The sequence below is a fragment of the Nannobrachium achirus genome (genome assembly GCF_963921795.1).
Source record: "Nannobrachium achirus genome assembly, chromosome: 8".
In the NCBI taxonomy this organism is placed as follows: domain Eukaryota; kingdom Metazoa; phylum Chordata; class Actinopteri; order Myctophiformes; family Myctophidae; genus Nannobrachium; species Nannobrachium achirus.
In genome coordinates, this window is record NC_137817.1 from 25272189 (window position 1) to 25299200 (window position 27012).

Below are 27012 nucleotides of genomic sequence, written 5' to 3' on the forward strand. Positions count from 1 at the left end.
AGATGCAGATGGACTGTCACGGCGTCCCCAGGACCCCTCACAAGATGATGATGCTTTTCTCAAGGAGAAAGAGAGGATTGAGGAATTTCGTCAACGTGTGTTGGACAGGAGCCACAATGTACTCTCAGAAGACACCTTCACTGCCCTCTGTAACAGACACTCTGTGAGACTGAATCTCTGTGAACAACCCCCCGAACCCCCTGTCTTAGTAGAGTCCCTAGCGGTGGAACCCTCTGCCATTCCCCAGAGTTACACCTGCCTTACTCAAGGAACTGTCCCAGGGATGACTCCAGAAGACTGGTATACGTCGCAAAGGGCAGATCCATTCATAGGTCGTGTCATACAACTGGTTGAGAGAGGCACCAAACCATCATTTAAAGAGACTAAATTGGAACCCCTGGACGTGAGGTTTTTCCTCAGAGAGTGGAATCGGCTTGAACTCAGGGAAGGCGTCCTGTTCAGAAGATATATGGACAGAGGAACTGAAGGCTACCAGTTAGTCTTGCCAGAGAAGTACAGAGCCAAGGCACTTGAAGGTGTTCATGATGAAGTGGGTCACCTGGGTTTTGAACGTGCCCTCAACCTGGCACGGGCCCGATTCTACTGGCCTAAGATGGCTCAGGCGATCAATGAGAAGTGTCACACATGCGAGAGGTGTTTCCGGAGAAAAACCAACCCAGAGAGAGCTGCTCCAATGATGAACATCAGTACCAGTTACCCTCTGGAATTGGTCTGCATGGACTATTTGACGATTGAACCTGATGACAGAGATACAAGAAACGTGTTGGTTATTACAGACCATTTCACCAAGTTTGCCGTGGCCGTTACTACAAGAGACCAAAAGGCAAGAACTGTGGCTAAAGCACTCTGGGAGAACTTCTTTGTTCATTATGGGTTTGCAGCTCGTCTCCATAGTGATCAGGGAAGAGATTTTGAGAGTCACACCATCCGAGAGCTGTGTTCCCTGATAGGTGCAGAAAAGGTGAGGACTACTCCCTATCATCCTCGCGGCAACCCTGTTGAAAGATTTAATAGAACCTTGCTCAGCATGCTTGGAACATTGGAGGACAAAGACAAGTGCCACTGGAGAGACTTTGTAAAGCCACTTGTCCATGCATATAATTGCACAAGGAATGACACTACCGGCTTCTCGCCCTATGAACTGATGTTCGGCAGACAACCAACCCTTCCCATTGACCTTGTACTGGGACTCCCACCTCAAAAGAACCATGTCGGAACTCACTCAGAGTATGTAAAGAGTCTTCGAGAGCGGCTGAGGGAGAGTTATGCTCTAGCTGCAGAGAGTGCACGGAAGATGGGAGAGAAGAACAAGACCAGGTTCAATGCCAGAGTCAGAGCTGCAGAACTATTGGCAGGTGACCGGGTTTTGGTGCGAAATGTCAACATCAGAGGGAAGCACAAGCTTGCGGATAGATGGGAGAGAGATATCTACATGGTGAAGAGGAGGATCGGGGATGGACCAGTTTATGTTGTCGTACCAGAGAAAGGTGATGGCCCACAACGCACCCTCCATCGGGACCTTCTCTTACCATGTGGCTTCCTACCTGTCACCGTCGAGAAGGAAACTGGAAAAAAGAAGCCCTCCAAAGGGATGAGGTTGAGATCTGGGGAGCGGCCAAGGATGGATGGAAGTGCCAATGTGCGGAGTGATGATGATGCTGATGTTGGCAGTAGCAGTGATGAAGAAGAGTTTACATTGATGCACGGCCCAGGAGTGACTGTGATGCGACCCTTCATCGAGACTTTGGAAAGGAGGCTCGAGAGAGGATCTCACAGACTTGGATCAGACTCGGGTCAATCTGGTACCACTGATGGCCTAGAACCTACCTCCGGAAATAACGGCCATGACCGGGAACACACAACCCAAGGGGAGTTTCAAGAACATGTAATGGAGCCTCTTCATGACCCTGAATCTGTGGACACAGAACAACATCATGAACATACTGATGTCGCAGATGTTGAGGATGAAGTAGCAGCGCCTGTCCATCCGCAGCTTCAAGACGAACAGTCAGAGAACGTTGACCCGCAGGTTGAAATCAGAAGGTCAAGTAGACCAAGGCAACAGCCTGTCAGGCTGCACTATGACAGTCTTGGAAGACCTTTGGTCTTTGCCATTGCTGCTTTCTGCAAGGGTCTAGACGGCCTAGTCCAAGGACCTGCCCGGTGGCAGACGCATGAAGGGACTCAAGCGGTCTAAGGGGGGGAGTATGTAGCCCATGCTATTTGCTGACGCTCCCTAAAAAGTTGTGAATGCTATTTGTTGACGCTCCCTAAAAGTCAACAGTCCCTGCACAGGGTGATTGCGTCAAAATCAGCGCGACTGCACTACAGCTGCTGGCGGGAGCTCCGGTGTTTTGATGTGATGTGATACTAGTACAGAGAAGAGAGATAAAACAACCACGGAAAGATAAAGATAAAGTTAATAAAGCTTGGAGGTGAACGTCGGGATTTGAGAGTTGAACAGTGAGTGACGTGAGGAGTGAACGAGAGGCTCTGCTTTCCAAACAGTAGGACTAAATAGGAAACAACGTGAGTTGAGAAACTAAATGCGGACAGAAGCGTGAATTATAAAGGAAAAGAACGTCGCGGGAGAAAGAAGATACAGAGAAAGAATTGAAGAAGACTTCGCATTGGAGTGGACACCCGAGGAGAGAAGACCACTCATCTCTGAGTGAGAATTGAACAGAAGAATCCTGACTGGTTTTTTGCACACCCATTCTGAGAAGAGCACGGAGCCACGTTGAATCTCCAACCACAATCAACAGCTGCTCTGGTCATTCCCCACTGTCCCTAGTGGTAGCGGTAGGAACTACACCCCCCCTTCCTTTGAATTGAGTGCACTCAAACAGACTGAAAGACATTGGGTACCCATTTTTGTTTGTTTTATTTCGGTTTTATTTGATTATTGTTCATATTGGACGTTTTTGGTCCATTGTTGTATCTGTTAAAAAGAAAGGAACAATTGATTGATTTTCAGAAAACTGGAAAGAGATATAATTTCATTGAGCTCAGAAAAGAAAGAAAACATTTCATTGACATAAGTATAAATATATAAAAGGTAAAAAGTACGCAATTGAGTCTGTGTGTGTTATTCCTCCAATCAGAGAATTGTACAAATATGCAGCTGGTCTCCTCATAACCTGGGATCGATGTACCACTACAGTATTGTCGGAGATACACAGTGGGTTACACAAGGTTTCTGCCCGACAGTGACAATTTACTTTGTTGGCCGCCCAGCCCCCAAAATGGAACGAAGGCCGACATTTATTTTTTATATTTTTCCTAATGGCCCGGACTGGCCGGGAATGAACCGGCCGTTCGGAAGTTGTCCCTCTTTTCCCAATGGATAGCACGTCCCTGAATTCAAGTCTCCATGGGGTGTGTAATCGATAGGAAAAAAAGTGATTTTGGGAAAAGCCATATTGAAGAGGTGGGTTTTGAGACTGGAAGATTTGGAAGGTTTGGAGGGTGCATGGGTGCTTCTCTGAGAGTATTGGGGAGTGCATTCCAGAAAATCAAAAGTCCTATTGCACCAGGTACGGTACTTGGTCCTGGTAACCGCAAGGAGGTTGGCGTCACCAGACCTGAGGGAGCGGGAGGGGACATAACATCTGAGGAGGTAGAAGAGGTAGAGGGAGCCACATTGTTCAGTGCCTTATAGGGGGTGAGTATTTTTGAAGTGGATTCTTTGTTTGACTGGGAGCCAGTGAAGGTTGTGGAGAACTGGTGTAATATGGTCTCTAGAATACTGTTTTGTAGGTGGGCAGCTGTGTTCTGGACATATTGATGTTTATTGAGGAATGGCATGGTGCCATGGAGGATATTGTTGCAATAGTCAAGCCGGGATGTGATTAGTGTTTCAGCAGCAGAGAATGAGAGGGAGTGCTGGAGATGAGCAATGTTCTTAATGTGGAAGAAGTCAGTTTTGGTGACCTGGTTTACATGGGGGAGGATTGAAAGGGTGATTTTGAGGATGATGCCCAGGTTTTGGACATAGATGGAGGTTGTGACAGAGGAGCCATCAATATTGAGTGAAAAGTATTGGGTAGAGCAGGTGAGGAAGTTGACGATGACGATTTCCGATTTATTGCAGTTGAGTTTGAGAAATGTATTTTGCGTCCATACATTTACTTCAGTGATGCAGGCAGTGAGGGTGGAGTGGGTAGCTGCAGTCATGGTCTTGGTGGAGAGTGTCTAGTGTGTCATGGAACTATACGCAAATGCCACATAGTTTTGACATTGTTGCAATTACCTCTTTCAGTTGGGAGAGGGAGACAGTGGACATAAAACGTATATAGTAGATTGCAGTATGCAGTATTATTATTAACAGTAATGATGAGGCTTGCTCCATAGTTAATTGGCTAAGAGCATATCTGTGGATGAGGTAACTTCTTTCCCTTTAGGACACCATGGAAAGCAGCCATCACATATTGAGCAAACAACTGAGAATGCAGACGTATTGTTTGCAGCCTTGTAGGCGGTGGCTGTCTTCAGGATCAATGAGGGAACAAAAGTAGCATGGGCCCAAACTAAGTACCGTCATAGCCTATGGTTATTCTCACCACTATCATCAAAATTGAATAAACTAAAGAGCCAGGCTGAGCTGCCGAAATGCTAATCCATCACCAGGTCAACTCAGAGGCACCGTGAAATTGTACCGGTAGATAAAGATAAGTCTGTTTGCAGACTAGGAAGCAAATACATTGCACTATGAATGGCGTACCACGTTAACACAAAAGAAGTCCTGCAGAACAGAAAAGATTTTGGCAATGAAAACAAGACAGACTTGCCGACATAAGGGGACTTGCACTGTCAATTCGGTTATAACCTATTTCAAAATTGCACATGCTTAGTTTCCACATGGAGTCGACATGGTCCGTCATTGTCAACATACTCGACATCCATATCTGCATGTGGACGCTGTGGTTGCTGCCTAAACAGCAAAATATGATATCTAAAGGATTAGGAAACATACTGCCGTCAGCCGCACTTACCTGTCAAAATGGGTTGATGTGAAAAGGGTCCAACTGTGAGGAAATTAAAAAGAAAAATCCTCCCCACATACTCAACTTAATAACTACGACTCAGTAATGTGATGTCATAAGAGATTGCACAAGGTATTAATTTTGGGGTCAAAATGATTCGATTAATTAGGCTTTAATATGGCTACAGCCTATAGTTAAATGGACAATTTAACCCAATTCACATACCATTTTGAAAAGGGGAACATCTTTTACTGATCATCTATAATCATTATTAAGATGTCTACAACCATTTATACAAACATTTATGTATTATCTCATGACAAAAAGTAGAACTGGAGGTAAACTGGAGGTAAAGGAAATAAACATATCTACACAAAGCGTTAGAAATGGTGCACAATCACATTGAACAAACAAAATGTTTGGGGTTCTCCCTTCATTGATGCAAACATTATTAATGGTACCTTATTTTAAAGTGTTACCCATGATTCAACACACACCTCGCTGCAGTTGTACCTTAATGATTATTGTAAAGCTCATCCTATTAAAAGAAAATACCTAGAGGGTGCAGGGGTCGACCCCAGACGTCACAATAGTAACATCCGTATTGCGAGGTGCACTGTTGCTCCGATCCGCACCAAACTAGGCACAAACATTGTTCAGGGGAATACCAAGAGTATAGTCACACCTGGGTCCACTGCAGGCCCCCTGGACAGCAGCTGCAGTGCTACTTTAGAATCATGGACAGCAACTACACTTACTTCAGGACCACGGACAGCAGCTGCAGTGACAGTTACTTCAGAACCATGGACAGCAGCTGCAGTTACTTCAGATTCTCCTCTCTCTCTCTCTCTCTCTCTCTCTCTCTCTCTCTCTCTCTCTCTCTCTCTCTCTCTCTCTCTCTCTCTCTCTCTTGTTTAAACTTCAAATAATCAGAGCAATATGAGACTTGATTTGAAGGCTGCAAAATAGAGTAAGCCTGACATTTCTAGTTGGCCTAATATAGATACACACTGATTTACATTTCCAATGTGGTGCTATACAGCCACATAGTAGGCCACACGCATGCAAGAAACCACACATGAGCTAGATATGACTATTTTTGGAAAGGTTACATGTGAAGATGTGAAGAACACACATACTATCATGCCAGATGATGTAGGATGTTTAATTACAAAATAGGGGAGTAAAAAGGTTTATGCTCCAGTATGCTTATGATCTTGTGTGTTCTATTCATTGCATACTCATGAAAATCTTAGATTATGTAGATATGGTAATTGAATAAATTGCTGTTGATATTCAGATTTTGTGATGTTTTCCCTTTTTATAGCTTGTTTTCTCCTTCTCCTTCTTTCTTATTGCCAAGACTGGCATAAGACCCATGTTTTCTTAATTCATAATAAATATAGAAAATAATAAGATCCACACTCACAGATCATGGTTTAAAAATAAATGCATGTGCTCTCATGTGGAGAAGTTAACAGAGAATAAAGACAAATATTGCATAGAAACACAAACACTAACACACACTTACACAGAGTCACACAACCTACACTCAAGGATATAGAGTTGATGTCACAGACAGTACGTTTGGATAAGTCGTCAGATTGAAAAAGGTGCACTCGTTTTTCGGCGCGAGGCAGAGCAAGCGGGAGGCCTTGATGCCAAAATTAGCAGCAGCTAACACTGCCTCCCTTCGAAAAGGTCCGGAAATGAATACAAAAGTCATTTCAAATCAAATAAATCATCTTAGCGGGAGCTACCGGGAGCCGCAGTGTTTCCTTGTCCTCAGACACCGCCGGAGGCGTGCCGTTCGCAACGTTCGGCCCAGCCCAACTAGCTCGCTTTAGCTTGCTCGGTGGGGCCTCTCGATGCTCAAGTCCCCGTCATTCCACTTAGCGCCGTCCAAGTTAAATATTCCAATAGGGACAGAATCCTAAATTATCTTTTCCGGTACAACACGCTCATCCTATAGCAACACTTGTTAGCCCCTTAGATTTAGCGCCGGCGAGTAGGCCTATTAGCTCCCGTTTCAAGGCCGTTTTCTGCCGCTCGCCGAAATAGACGGACAATCTGCAAGCTTGTAGATTTATAATGTATTTATTTTTATTTCAACAGTGCATGGGGGGGGGGGGGTGGGGGGGGGGGTGGATGTGTTGTGCCAGGTTAGTTTACTTTAGACTGTCACATACTGAGAATGAGATGTCTTGGCTTCCATTGCCTTCCAGCGTTGACTACACAGAATTAAACAGATCAGCAGGTGTCAATGGTAGTGAATTGATCACAACATGACAGGGAGGAGCGCCTCTGGGTGGTGACCTCGAAGAAAACGAGTGCTCCTTTTTCACTGCTTTATCATTCACACTGTAACATACAGGAATACAGTACCTTTGCCATGCACATCAAACACACACCTCCCCCACCGCTCCTATGTCCCTTGAGTTTAATTTGGCTAGGCGGTTCTGTTAGGGAACTGTGGGTGGCTGATTTTCCATGGCAAAGAGGTTGAGGAGAGGAGAGGAGAGGAGAGGAGAGGAGAGGAGAGGAGAGGAGAAACATGCTAGGAAAAAAAGATTACTAGACAAGAACAGAAAGGAAAGAACAGAAATACAGAGAGGCAACCACTTGGAACACTTCACCCATTTTCAACCTTAGCTTCATTTAAGCTTAATTGGTCTTCATTACGCTCATTATAAGATGGCACTAATACCAGTCTATTCAATTTGCGTCTCAGAGGTGGGCTGTGGACAGATCATAAACGTGCCTAATGACATCCTCGATCCCATTCCACACTAATGGAAACTGCACCCCAAACTGTCCACAACCCACATCAGAAGCCCCCTTTCCACTATGAGGTGGAACCAGAACTTTCCAGAACCTGAACCTATTATTTTTGGTTCTGGTTTTACAGATGAGGTTCTGGGAACCCTTTTTCCGTCCTGCTCTAGAGGTAGTAGCCTACACAACTTGAGTTCTGGGAACCCATGGGTTCGATTGGTCGAGCTGAGGTGATGACACCGAGAGAACGGTGGAGAAACACTCACAACAAACACCGCCATTTTTAAAATCCTATTCCAAAATGATCTGGAAAGCACACAGAAACACAACGCCAGACAACGGTCACAACATGACAAATTGGTTTTCGGTCAGTTTTTCTTTCTTTCTTTTTTTTTTATGACGTACCAGCCCCTTCCCATATGGAAACTTAAACAGAGCTTGGTCCTGGAACTTCACGGGTTCTTGAAAGTTCTTGAAAGGGGCTGGAGACAGAAACTATAATGGGTATTAGTGAGGACCAATGACTATATGGTTGGGAATGGGTGAAATTCTCCTTCAAGCACTATATAGTTTGTCGTCCAATGAATATAAAAAATAACATTGCAGCACGTTGAGTAAATCTGTAGAATTTTGCTACTTATACTGTAAACACATGCCGAAAACAGGGCCGCCAAGTTGTTAAAAAACAAGGTAATGTGAAGAAGGATGAGGGCGAGGACAACAACAAGAAGGAGACGCCAGTGAGGTTGGTAGCAGAGGAAACAGAGAGAGATAATATAGCTAGAGACAGGTAGAAGCAGGGCTGATGTGGGGGTGGACAAAGCATGGCTGCGGAGGTGTTTGCAGCCCCTGCATTGCACTGCCTAGGTCAAGTGGGGGAAAAAGACAATGAATGGGTGGGTGGATGGATGGTTGGATGAATGAATAGATGGAAGCATGAATCAATGGAGCTCTAACAGGTAGTTCAGGGATCCTTTACTGCGATGGTTCTCAACCTGTGGGTCGGGACCCCCAAATTATTTTGGGGGGTCCCCAGATGATTAGCTTAATGTAAAACATTGTTTTCTCACTCAACAGTAAACAAACCAACAAAGTTTAAGTGTACAGGGGGTATCTGCACATTTCTAAAGTGACATTTTAACATTCCTAAAATGACAAAATAAACAACAAATTGTCAAGTATTAGAGGCTGAAATTGTGAAAATAGATCTGCTATTTTCACACTAGAACCGTGTTATACAAAATGTAATGCCTCAACTCTTAGTGCTCGTCAGGGTGGGGGGGGTCTCCAGTTAAAATATGATTATTTCGGGGGTCACGGCCTGAAAAGGTTGAGAACCACTGCTTTACTGCACCATCTTTAAAGCTGTTTGTCTGCGTGCGTGCACGAGTGCATTTCTGTGATTGTGCATACTGCGTGTGTGCGCGCGCGCGTGTGTGTATGTGTTTGATGTGTTTCAGAGGTTTACAGACCTGCAGACCTGCAGTCGCAATTGTTATCTATATTATATGTATTTTTCTAGGCCTATTTATTCATTGTATTTAATTGCTGTTCACACAGACTGGATTCCTCTAATTAGTGTCATGATCAACCAAACAGGTCATGCAGCCCATTCGCAATCGATTCAAACAAAAGTAAATGATCAACTTGAAAACACAGCAATTGTTCCTCTGTTACTGCAATAACTTTTGAATCCCACCAAGCTAAAGAATGGTATGTAGTGATAGGCATAGTCTTGTCTAAGCTTTCCACCAGTGGTGGAAAAGAATGAAGTACTTTGTTACTATCTCTAAGTACAAGTGTCCTTGAGCATACAGTAGTTATTTCAGACACTTTCAACTTTTTACATACAGTACATTTCAAATATCTACAGTACACCGTTTGCTACATTTCTGACAGCCTGTGTTAACCTTTACATCATACATTTCAAGCATTCATTGTCGTTTGGCAATTAAAAACCACCCTTTTCCCCGATTCTGACAGCTTTTGCCTGTCAGCACAGATATTGAGGCATACCAAACTTCTCTCCCGTGAGGAAGTGCAGCAGCAGTGAGGTGTATTCAGGTAACCTCCACAATAAGGGAAATGCAGACTCACGAGAGTGTCTTAATTGGACACTGGCTACCAAGTAACTGTCAGAACTCTAACTGCCGCTAGAACACTTCATAGTACTCATAGTATTTCCCTTTATTTTGGCACTTATCTGTAGCTTGATATTTTTTTGTCTGTGTATGGAGCAGGCAATCCCTGATGGTGCTTCCCTCAAGTCACATCACACTCTTCTCTCCATCTCTCTCTTTTTAGAATAGCACCAGTGCCACCTTCTGTTCCTTCCTTTTCCCCAACCATCTGCGTTAAGGTTGTCTTTTGTTTGTTGCCTTTCTTGTGCCTGTACACATTTTTTCTCTATTTGCATCCATGCCTTACCCCTTATCCTTAAACTTCTTTGCCTTTTTTTATATTTTGAAAAAAAAAAAAAAAAAAAAAAAAACATTTTAAAATAGCCGATAAGCTCACACAACGCCTCAATGTAGATTGGCTAGTTAAACAATTTTTAAAATGTTTTTCAAACTAGTAAAAAAAGGAAAAGGAGTTTGGGGATAAGGGGTAAGGCATGGATGAGAATATAGCTGATAATATAATCTAACAATGACCCTATAGGCACTGGCAGAGTGTTTTTCCACACACACATGCATGTTTGTATGTACAGTATGTGTATGTATACAGTATGAACTTGAACACTAGTGCACACACACACCTACAGTATGCTTCCCCTGTCTATTTTTCATTCTTATCCCTATATCCTGTCTCTGTCTCTCTCTCACCCCTCCTCTTTTTCTCTCACCTGTCTCTCCCTGTAATAAAGGTAAAATAGGATGAGAGAGAGAGAGAGAGAGAGAGAGAGAGAGAGAGAGAGAGAGAGAGCGTGCGTGTTGGAATTGTGTCTTCTTTCTCGTTATACTATATGCAAATGTACAGTATATTGGTTACTTGTTGTTTAGATAGACATACTGTCTGCTTGTCCTCAATAGCATTTTGTTTAGACAGATGCTAGGTTTGATCATTATATCCTTTTGAAGCACTTAATTGTTTTCTTTGCGCTTTATTTACCTTTGCTGACTAGGGTCCCTGCAATTTGTAAGTAGCTTTAGAGAAGAGCGTCTGCTAAATGCCTTAATAATTGTTAACTGCAATTCCTTGCCTATCCAGATCTTTACGTAATGAGTTTGAAACATGCCTACAGCAGGAAATATGTTCCTTGCTTAATGGCCATTGTTTAGAGTGACTGAAACAATATGCTACCACAGCCCATACAGGTCGGTTGATGCACTTCTCATTTATGTGCACATCAGTGTTATGTGTTAGGACTGACCTCATATACTAGGTTCATCTAATCATGCCCCCAGGCCCGTCGTACAGACTTTTTGGAGGGGGGTCAAGATCAAAGACCTGGGCTCCCCCTCCATGTGGGTTTTTCGCCCGCGCACAGCGTGGGCTGAAAAATACGGGTTTTTCACGGAAAATTATTCATTTTTAAAGTAAAAAAATCACACCCGTGTGAAGTGGAGCTGTGTGTGTGTGTGTGTGTGTGTGTGTGTGTGTGTGTGTGTGTGTGTGTGTGTGTGTGTGTGTGTGTGTGTGTGTGTGTGTAGATGCAAATGGGCGGGGCCTATTTGGGGAGATGCGTCTTGAGCCAAGGAAAAAATATTTGTAATTTTCCGACCTACGGTTCCAGAGTTGCGAGGCAAGTGGTCCGTTATAGCGCCACCATGTGGCCAAGTGGAAATGCTTTTGGGGATTCGTTGAGTATGCCACCCCCGACCTGTGGTTGAAATTCAGTGTTGACTCGACGTTTTGTTTGTGATTTATGGCTATTGTTTGCAAAACGGGCCCCTCCCGCTAACTTTGGAAGCCCGTTACGAACGAACGGAATGGACTATCGCAATATCCCTTGAGTATGTTCATTGCATGGGTTCATAGATCATGTGTACCGTTTTTTGTGCAATTTGAAGAAAATATGTAGGAAAAGGAGCAAAAAGTGTGTTTTGGAGAAAATTCAAGATGGCGGAAAATCTGTCCTGGCGCAAATGGGCGTGGCCTATATGGGGAGATGCGTCTTGACCCAAGGAATCCAGGGAAAAAGGAATTTTAATTTTCCGATCTACGGTTCAAGAGTTACGGGGCAAAACGTAAAGTGGGCCGTTATAGCGCCACCATGAGGCCGAGTGATGTAATTATTTTTCGATTCATTCTTAAAATCATTATGAATCTCCTCTCCGAGGTTTGAAACTGTAGCCCCTATGGTTTGCGAGAAAAAAAATAATTGAATGTGAGTTTTTGCCATTCCCATTATAAGTCAATGGGGAAAATTAATTCACTAATAAATTAATATCAATTAAACTATTGAACCTTTCTCTTAGCAAGTTACTAGCCGACTATTCCCGAGTAAGCCGGTCGATTTGACATATGGCGCGAGTGTGTGGTGGCAAAACTGTGGGACTAGTAGCGTGCCGAAGTTTAGGAAGTTCAGGCTACATACAGACACACACACACACAGACAGACAGACACACAGACCCACAAAGCCACGCATAGGGAGCCTGTGCTTCACACAGCTCCAAAAATACCCGTTAAAAGCAGTTCTATACGGCAGCAGAACCGTTTAGGCTTAATAGGGTTTATATAAAGTATAATATCTTAATCTTACCTTGGGAGAAAGTTCTTTCACAGTCACTCAAATCTTTCCTACACAAACTAGACTGCTCCCGAGTCCTGTTCAACGGGGGGGCCCCCACCGCAGGGCCCCCCCCTTTCCGGGAGGGGGGACATGGGACAACAGTACCCTTTGCCCCCCCCCATATCGGCGGCCCTGCATGCCCCCTATGTTTGTATGGATATCTTACTCTATATATCAGGAATATTTTGAATATCTGACATAGGCACAGCATTTTACTTTATTGTCCTTGTTCTTTCTTTCTACCTCTATTCTTCATCCCTTTCCTGTAAGTTAGTACGAAACATAATTTCACACATGGTGGTTTTGATATAAAATACCCTGAAGATGATGATGATGATTGACACGTTTTTAAAGAGAGTTAGAATGTCTTAACAGATTCTTAACTTTTTTTTTATCCTGTCTTATTTCTTCTTAGTCCAGTGTAATTTTTCCTATTATCTCGAATATTGTATTGCTGCACTCTTTTCAAGTTTTTTATAATTGTTGAAAATGATGCTGTTTAGCCGGAAGATGATTTACCCTGGACAAGGCTCACTGTATGAACAACCAGAGTCTACCAGACCCCCCCCCCCCCCAACAGTTTCACATGTTGTGTGTTCACAGGAAGCCTATGTAGGCCTATTATAAACACACACCAATGCACCCAACTGCACCCAACAAACATATGAACACAAGTCAAATGTACAGACAAATATACAGTAGCCTATGTATACACGCAATCGCATACTGTGAAGTGCGCACATGGATAACATGTAGAGTTATACCGCTACTGTACATACTTAAGGGCTTTGCGCACAGGCCTGTTTTTTTTCTCCATTTGCTGCATGATTAATACATATTGGATTTGTTGTGCAATGCTGTGCGGAATCCGCACTGCGGATCCGAAAAGGATTCATAAAAGGAGTACATTTTTTTTTTTTTTTTTTTAGTTTTTACGGCATGCGAATAGACGCACAAATCGAACTGGGTTCGATCTGGAAAAAAATCACACTGCCGCAGCCACTTGCCGCAAGGCAAATTCGGAGCAGATGTGCATGAGGTCATAGAGAATCATTGGTTTCTTTTGGGTTCTTCTGACTTTGTTTTTTCGTGCGAAGAATCGCGCCTGTCTGCAAAGCCCTTTATTCTCTTTCTTATTATTGCTGCTATTCTTTGATTTTTTTTGTCATTGTTTATTACTGCTGCTGGAAAGTTGAGGAGAGTATTTCACTCTTACATACTTGTACATGAGATGTAACAATATAAAACCTTGAGTCTTGAATGGAAGTGGAAGGAAGGGAAGAAGGGATCAGTAGGTAGAGAGGAAGTCAGCAGGGAGTCGTGCTGTGAGCCTGGGGTGTGGAGAGACATCTTCCTTCTTTAATGGATATGTCCCTGTGAGAGCAAACAGGCACACGCACACGCACACACACACACACACACACCGACGGCCTCCAGATATAGAAAACTCAGAAAAAGAGAAAGAAAGAGAAGAGAAGAGAAGAGAAGAGAAGAGAAGAAGGGTGGATCTTTTGAGACGTGGCAGATAAATGAAGCCACAGAGTCTGGTGCAGATGGAGAATGGGCACCAGACGCCAGCTAATTATATCCTGGCTGTTGCAATGGAAGCAGCAAGGGCCCCGTTATTAGCTGGCCGTTCATTACTGATGTACAGAATGATGGCGGGGACACACACTGATGCAGTCGGGCAGGCAGGTGTGCACCCACCCAGTCACACACACACACACCCACACACACGCACACGCACACACACGCACACGCACACGCACACGCACACACACACACACACACACACACACACACACACACACACACACACACACACACACCTCTCACACTCCTACAGGCGTGCTGTGTGTACATAACGTTTTTCCGCCTCATGTTACTTCAGCCTCACGTTACTTCAGCTCCACAAGCTGGTTGATAGTCTTGAATCTGAATGATGTGAGTCGCCTTAATAAATGGCCACTCAGAGACAGAGGCATTAGGTTCATCCAGGGGCGTCACAAGGGGGGGAAAAGTGGGACTTAGTTACAAGGGCCCAAGGTGGAGGGGCCTTAATTATTTTATACTTTAGCTATTGAAAAATAGCAGATACACAAGCTCACAGCACGGCACTCGGTGCCGCGCTGCAAGCTTGTAGATCTGCTATTTTTGAATAGTCGTGAAAATGTGTGCGAATCTTTGAATGTATTTTCTAAGCAAACATTTGTAACTCAGATTTTGCTTCTGGGGGTCCCTGGAACGAAATATTTTGAGATGGGGGTCCGTGGCCAAATACATGTCATTTTGGGGGTCCTTCACATGAAAAAGTTTGAGCACCACTGACATAGAAACTTAGGTTTTTTTCAAAACACCTTCAATATTCAATGACTCACAAAATCACAAAATTATGTTCACGATTTAAAAAAAAATAGCAGATCTACAAGCTTGCAGCGCAGCACTCGGTGCTGCGCTATGAGCTTTTATATCTGCTATTTTTCAATAGTTAAAGCACAAAATAATGCGTTCCCAGTCTAATTGGGTTAAACCTCCTACCCCTATGAAGAACATTCATGGGGGGCCCGCAGTGAATCCTTGTAGCCTACCCAGGGCCCAGAATTTGGTGCGACACCCTTGGGTTCATCAGCCAAAAAAAAAAAAAAAAAAGTTTGGTGCTTTAAATTGAATGGCTGGTGAGAAGAGGGAAGGTGGGGGTTATATAGCCTTGTTTATGCCTCTCATAAAGGCCTTGTCAACTCTGTCAGCCCAGAGGAGGAGAGACAATTTGCAAGCTGACACTTAAGTGACATGGGGGGGTGTGCGTCTGCGAGTGCACAGCATTGTATAGCACATCAGATTAGGACGCAGACACACAGCAAACACTGAGATAGCACACACACACACACACACACACACACACACACACACACACACACACACACACACACACACACACACACACACACACACACAGAGTGATGCACACTGGCATGTACGAGTGCCAGTACGAGACATGCACATACAATGTATGCCAGGTATACACACGTTATGAATTAGAATGCAGATAGGGTTCTGAGGGTGAGGAGTTGGATGAATGCTGTCCATTTAGGAGAGTATTCAAGATCCCTCTCACAACTGATTTTTACTTTGTTGTGTCACTTCTACAGTGTACAGTCTCACCTGTCGCAAACCTACTTCACAAGGTTGTACTTTATTGTTACGTCTTTTGTACAGGTAGCCTTACATAAGAGTAAATCAAACTGTTCACAGATACACAGACAGACAGACAGACAGACAGACAGACAGACAGACAGACAGACAGACAGACAGACAGACCAGATGGAAAATTGGAAAATCATAAAGAATAATAGCAAATACAGGATATCGGAAATGTGTATGTAGATGTGTTCAATGATGTGTTTATATAAACCAGTGTTTTTGAGAAAGTTTACTGGTCTGAAACTCGAATAATCCAAAGTCACATGGGATCATCTCTCCTTTTGAACCGCTCTGATGGAAAAATGGAGTCGTGACATTACCTACTTTGCCAACACTTTAGTGCCATCGGTATGCGTGCGCGTGTGTGTGTGTGTGTGCACCAGTCAGTGCGTGCGTGTGTGTGTGTGTGTGTGTGTGTGTGTGTGTGTGTGTGTGTGTGTGTGTGTGTGTGTGTGTGTGTGTGTGTGTGTGTGTACACGCATGTGCTTGAGTGGGGTTGTGTTTGTTCACATAGTTCATTTCTTTTATAGCAGTTTAGTCTAATATAAATGCCAGAGGTGAAAGGTCGTCTCATTTACATAACTATTGTCAGCCGCGGTAATTAATGATTATGGCACCTGCACGTGTTTGAGTGTTACAAGGCATCTTAATTGGCCATGTTGCTGTGTGTTTCATAAGGCCATTAAGAGCTGTCTGTCGTCTGCTCTCTTTTTGCCTGTGTTATGTTCCCTTCCTGGTACGGCAGAGTGAACACAACTTCCTTTGAAATGTTCAGAAGGGATCAGAGTTTGTCTCCAATGAGATGTGTAGTTCATATTTGGAACAGGTCGCAACTTACTTTGATAAAAAAAAATGAAAGTCAAACTAATTATGCCTGGCTGCTTGAAGGTAAAAGTCATTATGAGGAGGTAATTAGGGTGTCAGCTGTTTCAGGGCCTTTGCTTATGAAAGAGACATTTGTTTTATGTGCATTGCGGATGTGAATCATTTGGTTTTGTGGTATGGATTTGATTTGATTTAGTTTGAAGCATTCCATGTCTGACTTCTAATTAGAGTAACCCCATGTGTAAGGAGACGTATAAGTAGAGATGTGCGTATTTGAACTGCATGACTCGTTGCCGACATTGAACTTTAACTACTATTAGTTTAATTTATAGTTTAATTTATATTAATTTATTCTATCCATTGACTTGAATGGGAAAATGCAAAATTGAAACATTTCCCAAATATGGAGATGACTGACATCATAGATGTCTGACATCATAGACCACATGACTGATACAGTGTGATATAATGGGCATTCCAAGATATGGGCTTACAGTAATAGTGTCCATCAAGGTTCTCCATATATGGGCATAAAAGGGACAAGGACAGAATGCATTTGTGACTCACGTCACAGCAACCACACTTGCAATTTCCAAGAATTGCAGCTTTCTAGTTTTTTTGTCATTGTCTTCTACTGGATCTCCACATCATACACAGAACATGCTGCCTATAATAAATAACCTAGTAATGACCTCTGCAGCTGTTGGTAATGTACTACTTTTCTGTTTGTTTGTTGTTCCGCTTACTAATCATAAAAATGAAACAGTGGAATAATCACAATAATGGGGGAAGCAGAATCCCAGGCCGTTGGGGCATGGCTTCAGGGGCGTCACAAGGGGGGGGAGTGGGACTGAGTTACTAGGGCCCAAGGTGGAGGGGCCTTAATTATTTTATACTTTAGCTTTTGAAAAATAGCAGATCTACAAGCTCACAGCGCTGCAAGCTTGTTGATCTGCTATTTTTGAAAAGTTGTGAAAATGTGTGCAAATCTTTGAATACCGGTATGTATTTTTTAAGCGAATATTTGTAACTCAAATTTTGCTTCTGGGGGGTCCCTGGAACGAAATATTTTGAGATGGGGGTCCGTGGCCAAATACATATCATCAAAAAAACCTTAGAAGAATTTGAAATATTCAAAGACTTGGACAAATTTCCACGATTTTTCAAAAATAGCAGATCTACAAGCTCACAGCGCGGCACTCGGTGCCGCACTGTGAGCTTGTATATCTGCTATTTGTTAAAGCACAACAATGTGAGTGAATCCTTGTATGCAGGGCCCAGAATTTGGTGTGACACCCCTGCATGGCTTCATTGGCTTGGTTCAAGTCCAGCACAGACCACAGTGTGGAGACTGGGCTGGTAGCTGGAGAGGTGTCAGTTCACCTCCTGGCCAATGCCACGCTGCCCTTGAGCATGGCACCAAACCCCTCACTGCTGCCAGGCGCTGCTAGAGTGCAGCCCATCACTCCACCATCTGTCCACTGTGCACTGTCTGTACTTCGGGCGTGTGTGCGTGTGTGTGCGTGCGTGCGTGCGTGCGTGCGTGCGTGCGTGTGTGCGTTTGAGAGAGAGAGAGACTCAATGAAAACAGTTAATCCTGTAGATCTTGGGATTCAAAAGATTTTTCATTCCATTTTACTGACTTCAAATGTCCTTTTGTAATGTATTTCCTTTGCTTAATGTTTTATGTAAAGCACATTGAAATGCCTTGTCTTGGCCTTGAACATTGTGGCTCCAATGTGGATCTTGGACTTAATGTGGCCAGCCTGTGAATTGATTATTTACATGCATAAAACATACAGTATATGTGGAAAAATATAAAAACGTCTTGAAGGTACTTTAATGGTCTACTTGCAGCGTGCATACAAAATTCGGTCCAGCAGTCTGACACACAGACAGACACACACAGGCAGATAGACCCTCTTCGAGGTGACTCGCCTCTGAGGACCCTCACTGTGTGAAAGTATTCCCCCCATGAGGATTAATAAAGGTAATCTAAAGATCTAAATCCACTTGAGGGTGTGTTATAGCGTTTATGGTCTGTGGCACTCTGCCTTTGGATTCATGCCAACTACTGCAGCACAACAATGCCAGTAACTCAAGATAGAACACCCTCTGTCCTGTTTTACTGCTTAAGTCTAAAGCATCAGCAAAAGAAGAGGATAAGGATTATGGAAAATGTATGACAGACCGAATCGCAATGTTTTGTTGACATTGTTTTATTTTTGCACCATTATTCAATACATGTTGGCAGTGTACTGTTTTCATTCTTTCGATTTTCCACATTAACATCGTCTGTGGGACCACTGTGCAGCTTGCAAGTGACTTTCCGCATTTTCAATTTCGTCAGTCATTTTCAATTTGTTCCCCAAAGACGTTTGCAGTCATTAAATCCATTGTTTGGGATCACACCTGCATGCTGTGTTGTTAAGATTAAATCCCACTACAGTTGCAGTTTAAACTTTCTCAGGCTATGATGGATTATTTCCATTTTCAAGCAGATTGATAATGTGTCACACGCACCCTGATGCCTCCAGCAGAAAGAGCCGGCATGTGAAACCTGTCCAATCATAGACGAGAGTAGAATGGACAACCAGGAGACCAGGGGACTTCATACTGTAACAAGTTAGTGAATGAGAAATACGATTACAACTGGCACCTGTAACAATGCATCTGCTACAAATAGATAAATTATACTGTGTACCATGCATACTGTTGGCCCGACTTCAACATTTCTGATGTTGTGAAAGAGCTTTGCTTAGCATTTTGCATTTAGTTAAATACATTCTGTGAAACTTTTTCAAGTTATTGTAACAAAGTGTTGCAAAAGAAAAAAGACTACTAAACATTACACAGTATGATTTAGCCGCAAAAAAAACGTTGTCGCTGCCCTGGGAACACAGTTCAGAGAAAAAGGTCTCTAAAGATCTGAGAATGTATTGGATTAGGCGGCGCGTTGCGGCGGCGTTACCCGATTACGGGCCGGTGGAAAGAGAGCGCGGTAGGCGGCCTGGTTCCAAAATTAGACCGGGGCTTCATTGAGGCCTCCGATTAATTAATTCATTTTATTAAAAAAGCCGGACTAGATCGGGATCGGCACCCCGGAATACGTCGCGCCGCCAACAGTATAGATTGAGTTTTTTGGGGGGGCTCTAAACTTTATTCTAAACCATTTTCAATGGAATAAATCGTCGGACCATCTAGACTCGGTCGTTGGAAAGTGTAGGACGAGCCAGGACCACCCACATCTCTTCAAGCAGCTCAGGGTAAGTAAAATAGCAAAAAAAAAAACATTGTATTGTATTGAAAAAAAGCAGAACTTCGGGATGGGCACAAGAAGGGTTTTTAACAAGGCAAGATGGACCCAAGTTCAGAAACCAAGTAGATTTAAGTGCTTAAGCCCTGTTTTGTACTTTGTCATGGAGTTCAGCCTGACATGAAACTATATCCTGGGATCCCAGTAGGCTACGACCATAGACAAACTCACACTGTCAGCTCATCCCTATCTCTAACCCTAACCGCAAACATAGCCAGGTAGTAATGAAATGTTGGACTGACCATGAGGTTATAGACATTCCTTATCCTTAATCTGTGTTGATTTCAGTTATTGTCCCTCTCATCTGATGGGATTTTAGGATCAAATAAAGGGCAAACAAATTGATTTAAGTTTGGTGAATAAAAACATACATTCATAACAAAGCAGGCCCACATTCTTATAAGGTTCACCACCACACCGACTCTTGGCGGCGGTAGGCTTCGGAAAGCGTCTCTTGCCGAAAATAGCTGCAAACAAAACATAAATAAGAAAAGCTATTCATAATGAACGTTCAAATATTGGCCACAAATCAAGTTTGCTGGTGTCGAGTTCATTTCCTGCAGCAAAGTTCCATGAATTAAAGAGGAGAAAGAAGGGATGGAGGGAGGTTGCAACCGTGCCGCGTAAAAACTTTAGTTGAAGGTTTGAAGGAGAGGCTGTGAAGCCAGAAGTGCTGCTTTAAGATGAGGTCAGATGCCAAGTTGTGTAGGTTTGGGTTGTTCAAAGAGAGCTGCAGACGGCATACAGTTACCGTAGAAACTGCACAGCAGGCTGCTTACCTCGAAGCATGCAGAGTTGGTGGGAAGCAACAGGATCTGCTGATCCCATGGGACAACTTGGAAAAGAGTTTGATCCAACATCCAATATGGGTTGCGTTTATGTTGTAATAATGATTCATTTCAGTCCGTGAGTTTATTTCCATACTCTTTGAACAATGCACAGTGAGACGTTACAAAAAGCATGTTCCTTTAGACTGATCGAAAAGGTATAGACAAAAGCTTGTAGCTTATTAGTGGCTATCCTTTTACATTTTAACAAGAAAGAAGAATTGTCATGTTGTACTGTTATTATAGAGTGCGACTGGAGATCCTTTCCTTTATTCTTCCTACTTTATTTCCTCCCCACTGTCAGTTTCATCTGTCCATTTGATCCCATTTGTATTATTTTAACATGACCTGTTTTTCCCAAGCACATTCAATTTAAAGCCTAACACATTATATTGGGAATAGTATCTGTATCATGTTCACATCATAAGAGAGGAGGCCTTTAGGGGTGCAATAGTTAAATGAACCAATCAATTTATTCAACTTCAATAACCGATTTTAATGAAATTATTGATTTTGTGGGGTACATTTTAAATTTTGTTGTGAGCTAAGGGTGTTTTGCACAACACCATTAAAAGAGTCCTCGAGTGGTTTATCAGACTAATTGACGCAGTTGATTACAAAAATCTATTAGAATCTTAGAATCTATCAAAATAACCCACTTCAACATATTACGATTAATCAAAAATGTGATCGATAGAACATTCAATGAGAAGCCCTAAGAGGCCTTCATAATCCTGGCATGCTTCATACGTGGCCCTTGTCTTTGCTATATTGATGGCCCTCTCCTCATGAGACAGTGTAATGAGCAGTGAATGTTCTGCGTGTGTATTCATTTAGTATAATAATGGATGTAGACAATTAAACAGCCTTGATTGCAAGAGAGACAAAGGCATAGAGTCCTAGAGGGAGATCAATGATAAAGACATGTGAATGATGATGGGAACAATGAGACATTATCTAATTAATATGATGGATGACAGTGGGGACGATTATGACAAATAATGCCAGATGAGGAATGAGTCGCACAGAGAGAAAAATAAAAGGTTGTTGGAGTATTAGGTGATGATGGATGGATGGATGGAGGACAAATGATAGATGGATGGATTGAGTGATTCAGAGGATAAGCACAAACTATACAACTTGAACCCTCTCTGTTAAGGTTGGTACAGTACACACTGTGCTGTGTGCAGTGTTCTGTGTGTGTGTGTGTGTGTGTGTGTGTGTGTGTGTGTGTGTGTGTGTGTGTGTGTGTGTGTGTGTGTGTGTGTGTGTGTGTGTGTGTGTGTGTGTGTGTGTGTGCGCGCGTGTGTGCGTGCGTGCGTGCGTGCGCGTGTGTGTGCGTGCGTGCTTCTTCACGTGACCACAGAAATAATGTCTAAGTATTTGTGTGGTTTTGGAATCTGTAAGAGTAGTGTTTATTGAAGAAAGCACAACCTGGCGGAAAAGAAATATTTTGATTGTAGCCTACGGCCAATATGGTTCCAGGGTTACAGACCAAAACATGAAGCACTTACTCTTTAGCTCCACCAAGAGGCCGATTAGACAACAATTGGCGGTTCTTCTTTGGCCTACTTGGCTAGCACACACAAAGTTTCACACTGATCGGTTTGGCTGTGCCTGATTAGCTGCTCAAAGAGATTCAGTACTGACACACACATGGACAGACAGACCGACAACATAGTCTCTGTCCTTCGGCCATCTGGCCTGCAATAGTGTAAAGTAAAGAAGTAGATGTACTTAAGTACCACTTTGAGGCATTTTACTTGAGTATTTCCAGTTTCCTATTTAGTTTCTTCTACTCCACTACATCTAAGATCCAAATATTGTACTTTTACTGCACTACAATTATTTGAAAACTTTAGTTACTAGTTACTTTGCAGATATAAATGATTATCTAACTATTCATTTACCGAATGTCTGTCTGTCCGCCGTCTGTCCGCATGCTGACATCAAGATACTAAACAGTGTCGCCACCATGGCAACAGCCGCATGCTGAAACAATGCCCAACTGACATCACTGACTGACATCACTACAGTGCCCACATTTGGAGATGACATCACAGACAGGCCTGGACACAGAACACCATATATGGGCATAAAAGAGAGCCAGACAAACAGGCGGATACAATGAGTAGTGTACAACTGGACTTTGATGGTGACCATTTTTCCAACATTACTTCTGCACACCACCGGGCACAGGACTAGTATTACCAGTAACACTCCCTAATCGGGAGATAAGCGACCGTAGGTCACTTATCTCCACAAATAGGGCAAAAATGTGTTTTGCCAAAATCTTCCTGATCCATGTTGATGACATGAGTGTAGACATACTGTGTAGTGATTTTCGTGATTTTAGGGCAAAATCTGTAGGAGCAGTGTCCCAAAATGTGTTTTTAAAAATCGGCCTGGAGGTGGCGCAATATGGGAGAGATTCATGTTGATGGGATGAGTGTAGACATACTGTGTACCGATTTGCGTGATTTTAGGGCAAAAATTGTAGGAGCAGTGTCCAAAAATGTGTTTTGCAAGAATCGGCCTCATGGTGGCGCTAGAAGAGGGCCATGTGAGAAATGAGGGGTGGGGTCTCCGCGCCGGCAAGGCGGACGAATAGGTACCGGCCCCGGCTGTCCCGGTCGCTCCTAGCCGGAGTTACGGCATTTTATGTGAGCTGCAGTGTAGGGGGTCCTCCACTGGGGGCGCCACCACTTTTGCATCCGTTCTGGAGCACCAGGAGTGGGTGGTCCCCGGGAATTCCCCGTGAGCAGCCCCGTGGGGGTGGTCATTTGGTCAGTTTAGCACATTTGGTCATTTTTTACATCTGGGGGTCCCCCAGGGACCTGGGGGTCCCTGGAGCTCCGGGGGTCCTTGGAGGTTGTAGTTTGGCAGGTAAGGAAGGTGTGTGCAAAATTTGGCATGGATCGGGGCAACGGTTGCGGAGATATGAGCAGGGCAAGAGTGTGACGTGTGAGGTGTGACAGACAGACTGACTGACTGACTGACTGACTGACTGACTGACGGACTTACACTTTGTGCAGGGTTTGATAGTAAATGCGACCTACGGTCGCAATAAAACATACATTAATCCACTTTAGCCCTATTTTACACCTAGGCTATTTCTTCTTTTGTGTATCATCGTCCTTGATGATTGGTTGACACAATTTATTTTTCACAATATTTCTTGAGGGGAGGCCATGGGCTGGCTGTCGTCACCTAGGCCATTTGAAAATAGACGATCTACAAGCTCACAACACGTCACATCTGTATTTTGGTACTTTAAGTATATTGATGCCAATACTTTTGTACTTTTACCAGACTTTTACTTGTAACAGAGTCTATACTGCAAAATGTGAGTACCACCACTGCTGGCCTGGCGGAGACTGTAAAAAGTTACTCAGAGAAGTTACTTCTAGGTTGGTGTCATGAGACCGGGCTTGAGAATTGAATATAGTCACTGAGTGGACACGAAATAATGGAAGCTACAGAGGATGCTTTTGACAGAGATGGGGAGAATTAATGGATCCAGGCCTTATGGTTGATGACTTTGACTCTGGAGGTTCAGAGAACACGCTGCTATATGAAATTAAGCTTTGAAAGCCTCCGCTTTTCCCTACTCTTCATATCTCTCTCACTCCATTTGCCTACTTGCCCGTTTATTTATCTCCTCTCTTTCTCCCTCTCCTTTGGATGTCGTTCACTTTTATAACCAATTTGTTGGGGGACTGTGAATATTTTACTCTGCCTCTAATGGCACAGCCTGGCAAACACATAAACGCATGCACACACACACGCGCATGCACACACAAGGAGAGCATCCAAGGACAAACATATTATAGGTGCAGTAAGGTTACACACACACGCACGCACGCACGCATGCACACACACATGCACACGCACACACAGACACACACACACACACACACACACACACACACACACACACACACACACACACACACACACACACACACACACACTGGAAGCACTGACATAAAGCTTAGTTCTGGATGGGTAGATCAGTGATTTTCAACCTTATTGAGAGTAAAAGCTAAATTGAGGGAGGAAAAAGTATAGGGAGCGACTTGTTTGATATAAATAAAATATCACATAATAATGCAGAATACAATATATCAGTATACAGTACCATCATTATGTTTATGCTCCATCCAAACTGTTAGTGAGATCTCTGGATTATTATTAGGCTTATGCTAGCTCACAAGAAAAGGGGGGAAAAAAGAAAAAACCTTTCAACAGATTTTCCAAATAATAACAAACCATCATAGTAATCTTTGTACTATACTGCTTGGGGACTTTTAGCTTGTCACATATACAAAAGGGGGGGGCGGGGGGGCGGGGGGTGGGGGGGGCACTGCATCAAACATATCATTTTCAGAATGTCTGTCTGTCCGAGCGTTTCTCCTCGGTGGCTGGAGCAATTGATCTGAATCCGCATTACCATTAGCATAAATTATGAACACACCTGACATAACTGCGAAGCCCGTTTGTCACTTTCACAAATCGTATGCTGTATATTAGCATTTTTATCGTTTCTCTTTTCTGCATCTAGCATGAGGCATATCTAATTCTGCATCTAGCATGAGGCATATCTATTCTGCAATCTAGCATGAGGCAACATTTTTAACCAAAATCTTTGCTTCTGGGGGTCCCCGGAAGAAAAATGAGATTGAGATTGGGGACCGCGGCCCAAACATATCTGTTTGGGGCTACTTGACATGACAAAGTTGGAACCACTGATATATAGCATATGTTTTTAGAAAACTGTTAGGATTTACTTTGTTGACTCAAGAATGCTGTGTCTGCTGGGAGGAGTGTGTGTGTGTGTGTGTGTGTGTGTGTGTGTGTGTGTGTGTGTGTGTGTGTGTGTGTGTCTGTGTGTGGGCGTGCAGGGGGGTTGCACAACTTTGCCAAAGAGTGTGTGTGTGTGTGTGTGTGTGTGTGTGTGTGTGTGTGTGTGTGTGTGTGTGTGTGTGTGTGTGTGTGTGTGTGTGTGTGTGTGTGTGTGTGTGTGTGTGTGTGCGTGCGAGCGGGGGGGGGGGGGGGGGGGGGGGGGGGGTTACATAACGTTGGTGCCTGTCTGGCCCTGTGACTGCGCCACCAGGAGGCAGGTTTGAGTAAAACACATTTTTGCACAGTACTCCTACAGATTTTATCCAAAAATCATGCAGATCGGTACACAGTATCTCTATAGCCATTAAACGAAACAGTGCTCCTACATATTATCATGCAAGCACCCAGTTAAAGTTACTTTCCATCCCTCTTCGAACGGGTAAGGGCTATTTAAAGTAATCTGTTGGGCTGGTAACCAGATCACTTGCCCAAATTCACACTCGCCCTGGATCCACAGGAAAACTTGCACATTTCTCTCCCTAAAGCTTTGGTCCCCCTAGCCCCAGGGGTGTGCTCCGGCCCCCCGCAAACCAACCAACGTGTGTGCGTGCATGTGCATGTGCATGTGCGTGTGCGTGTGCGTGTGCGTGTGCGTGTGTGTGTGTGTGTTTGTGAGAGAGGCTGGCCGTGAATGAGGGCTGCTCGCATGTGTGCACGGGATTGTCTGAGTGTGCAGTGTACACATCAAACAAGTTATTATTAGTAGCCTATACCACGACCATCAGGTCGCATACACAAACTTTAGAAGGCAATCGTAGCCAATCAGGAGGGAATATGGGAAATGGGACAGTTCCAAGTTGATTGGTGCACCGAGATACTGTGTACCGCTTTGTGTGATTTTAAGCCAAAATCTGTAGGAGCAGTGTCCAAAAAATGTGTTTTGCTAAAGTCGGCCTGATGATGGCGTTAGAAGAGGGCCATGTGAGATGAGGGGTGGAGGTTGTGAGTTGCCATCCAAGGAGTTTGTGTGCAAAGTTTGGCATGGATAGGGCAACGGTGCCGGAGATAAGAGTAGGGCAAAAGTGTGACGTGTGATGTGACAGCCGGCCGGCCAGACGGACGGACGGACAATATTTGCTGTGATGCAGATTTATTTAGAACATATTGACAAAAACTTAATGGACTGTGAAATGTATATGCATCTCTTTAACCCATTTCCTATTTAAATGTGTATTGTGTATACGTATATGTTATATTTTTTCAGTGGAAATGTATCATTTGTGGGGTTCTCTCTTCTAATTTGAATTATCTTTTGATTTGAATTACATGTATAATGTACATGAAAATGTAAAGAGCTGGAGAAATCAAATAATCAAGTAATCAAATAAGATATAATTTAAGCATGCAGGATGAACGAAGGACTCATTCTAAAGTTGTTGAGGATCAAAGGGACTTACAGTATATTAGTTGTCGCACGTGCG